This window comes from Barbatula barbatula (assembly GCF_947034865.1).
Source record: "Barbatula barbatula genome assembly, chromosome: 11".
NCBI classification, from domain to species: Eukaryota; Metazoa; Chordata; class Actinopteri; order Cypriniformes; family Nemacheilidae; genus Barbatula; species Barbatula barbatula.
The window spans coordinates 1,450,808-1,454,459 of record NC_136774.1 but is presented as its reverse complement, the minus strand read 5'-3'; the positions used below and the strand labels follow the sequence as shown (position 1 = coordinate 1,454,459).

Below are 3,652 nucleotides of genomic sequence, written 5' to 3'. Positions count from 1 at the left end.
CCAGAATAAAGTCCCACTACCACCACGGACAAGAGAATGCGGGAATACTCGGGGAGACTGCTCGACCCACAACCTCCGAGAAGAGCGAGAGGACGAGCCGTATTGACACGGTGACTGGGTTGACGGAACTGTGTAGCGAGAGCGGTCCAGGAAGCCAGCGGGAAACTGTTGAGGGGAGTGACAGGGCAGAAGGCAGAACAAATGAAAAACGGCTCTATGCGGGGCACAGGAAATGAGGTAAGGTCCTCAGATCTGTGGCTGTGGCTGAGACTGAGACTAAGGCAAATAGGAATAGCAATGGCAAAGAAGGTTTCTCTTAGACTAGATGTACTAGACCTAAGGCAGTCTGAGCTGGCACTAACATACAACGGTCAGACACAGGACGAGAGAAACAGAAGGGTAATAAAGAGCAAACTACTGAGTGAAAAATAGGGAACCGGTGTGCAAAATGATTACTGGAATGAATGCGCTACGGGGAAGATGGGCAGCAGGTGCGTGAGTGAAAACGAAGTGAATCACCCGTGAGGAGAAAGCCCTAACAGGGAAACACAAGGGCGGGCGAATGACGTAGACACGGAGCGCGTGCCTGCCGTCAAACAACGGCGAACACGTGCTCGACAAAACATCAACACACCTCGTGTCAGACAGCGACCAGACAAGGGATCACAACACAGGCAAACATCCAAGAGAACAAATAACAAGGTAATCCAAATAAATCCACTGAACATGGTATGATATATTACAATAATACTCGACAAAAAACTGTACCAACGGTAGAAATTAAATAAAACAGATAAAAATGATTAAACGGGGGAAGATAAACTAGAAAACTGTCAATGATGAGGGAACATGGGAAAAGTAACGTTCTTGGGCACTAACGGGGAAAACAAGACTAGGGACCGACGAGAATGTCACAGATGAGCACACAGGAAAGTGAGCACTAGAAAGGGAGTCATTCATGACAGAATTTATTTTTGAGTGAACTATCCCTTTACCTAAATTGGGCTATATTTAATCCATACATGCCCTCAATTATTAAAATGTATCTACAATACCCCTTACTGTGCAACTTCACTAATATCACTAATACTATAGGTTTCTGCCTAATGTATGCTGTGATTCCATGTCAATAATAAAAGGTTATGTACCCACACGATTAAAGAACCATTTTCATGGATCCACTTGGAGAAACGGACACAAAGATGAATAGATGCCTGGAGTCTACAAGGTAAAATTGAAGTATAATGTAGTTGTACTGTTAAATTGTGATTTGTAACAGTTTTCACACATATTATTTCCTGAGGAAAAAGGGCTGCAATGTCTCAAGGTGGAAATGCAGCAGTCTCCCTCATAGACGTCAGCAAGATGGCTCATCCTCTGGCCTTAAAAGTGGGTGTGAAAAGCTGTAACCATCAGTAAAAGTCAAAGTCTGCTTTATTGTCAATTCTTCCACATGTAAACTACATACATATAGAGGATTGAAATTGCATTACTCTGAGACCTTTGGTGCACACAGATAACACACACACATATATAGATATATATATTTACGAGCAGGGATATTTAAAAAGAATAATAAGGTAGATAGAGTGCAAAACAGCACAACAGTTATGTCATAATCCAGCTAAATGAAATTCTCTTGTGGTTTGTTATCATTCATAATATTCATTCAGTTTTACAGGTGAACGGAGTCCTTTTTGCAGAGGACTGGTCTGGTTCTCATGTTTTAGCTGAGGTTTTGTGCAGGTGGACATCTAGTGACAAAGTCTTCACAGGCGATTTGTCTTTAAGACTCGTCTAGTTGTCAGTGCTGTTGTGGTCACTTCATTGTTTGAATAAGGATTGTATCTAGGTGACTACAGTGGTCATCTGGACTGGATACAAACTAGATCAAGATGACTACAGTGACCTTGGAATAAGAATGAAACAGACAAACAAATATTAGTGTAGATACCATTCATTCATTCATAAAGTAACAAGTACATTTAGGTATTTTCCTAGTGTTGGTTGACGTAGTGCATGGATTGTGCCATTTTGCTAATCAAACTTGGCTTTAGTTTGCAGAGAACATTTTACAGGGGAAGGTGATAAATATTCACAACTCACAGAAGGCAGTGGACAAGTTGAGGCTTGAGACTTGAGCTACTTCCCTCCTCAGAGAATCAGGTCTGTTTATTTTTTTGCTCAGCATGTTAATCAATTCATGTTGTTGGTTTTATGCAATTAATAGGCCTATCATAAAAATGCAGCTCTATGCTAGTGAATCTTTGCTGTGTAATGCAAACTGTGTTAGTCTGAATTTATTTGTTGAATAATGTTTGTCTTACCAGATGATCTAAGCGGCTTGTGCTTTTATTGTGGGATGGAGGACAAGGGTAAAACACAATGGGTGGGTTATTCACATTACAAAATATACAAAAACAAATGTACTATTGCAGTAGTAATTACATCTTTCTACATCATCTATTAATGTATTCATTATTAATGTTGATTTTATGTATAAATCTGTGATTACTCTCTATTGAACAAGGTGTTATGTAGGAAATCCTATTGTAGTCAGAACACAAGATTATGTTGTTGAGAACTTCCAAAATTAAAGGAATAGTACGAATATTTCAAATCAGTTTATTCAGATATGAAATATTTTTAGAAATACCCTTTAATTAAAAACATGTACCACTACATGTCACTGTTTTCCCAGGTTTGCTGTGACGGATGTGAAAGGTGGTACCACCATGATTGTGTATAGAGCCCTCCAGTGGATGTGGATTACTTGTGTCCTGCATGCCAGTAAAAGTGTCCCTTGCTGCAATATTTGTTTTACTACCTGTGCCAAGTAGTTTATGTTTAACTTGTGTTTGTCGAGGTATCTTGGAAATGTTTCTTTTTCACTTTTCTGACAATGCAAGCCTTGAAGATTTTATCAGTTACATTTTATTTAATTCCTAGATTGTTTCTTTTGTTATCAAGATGTTTTAACAGATTTTTTTAAAATTAAAAACGAAATAAAAAAAGTTTCTTGTAATAATTAGAACTAAATTGCAATAAATGCTTTGTGTATGCTTTCCCAGAAGAAGAGTTGAGGCGAATATGTTTAAAACGTCGTCCCATATCACCGTACATCTGAGTTTATATTATATTTCACATACAAATTGTAATCTAATCATGAAAAACTATACATTGACGGAAAGATCCAAGACTTGCCGTGAAATGCACCCCCATCTTAAATGTGCCTTTGCTCGCCCCAGCATGAAATAATTATGAAAGTATGATAATAGGACTTATACAGTCTAATGGGGGGAGTTTCATGCTTGAGACACATTCCTAGTGGGAGATACGGGAAGGTGCATTTTCTGACAGACAGGTGCCTCAGCGTGAAATAAATTAAGAGCTCTTTTCCAAAACGCATTAAGTGCCAAATTAAAAAAAATAGTTTGTCACGCCATTTTGCCGTTTACTAAGCCTATTCACTGCTCCATCAATGTTTCATGCCAATCGCTATATTTCCTTGTTTACAATGTACTGCAAGATGCAGTTTCTTTCCCGAACCTGTTTTTAGCCCAATCTGGACCAATCAGAATTTGTTCATTAGTGGTATTTGTTATGGAAAATATTGAAACATGAAAATATTTATTTTATTTTACCATTTAGT

The 3,652-nt window shown here is 38.4% G+C and overlaps 1 long non-coding RNA gene across 1 annotated transcript; it reads left to right on the top strand.

The window, feature by feature from the left end:
* The first annotated feature begins 1,676 nt into the window (after nucleotides 1-1,676).
* Nucleotides 1,677-2,920, top strand: LOC306900111. Its single transcript, XR_013787271.1, has 3 exons — nucleotides 1,677-2,166; nucleotides 2,331-2,389; nucleotides 2,702-2,920. It is a non-coding gene; the product is annotated as an uncharacterized lncRNA (long non-coding RNA).
* Nucleotides 2,921-3,652: the final 732 nt, after the last annotated feature.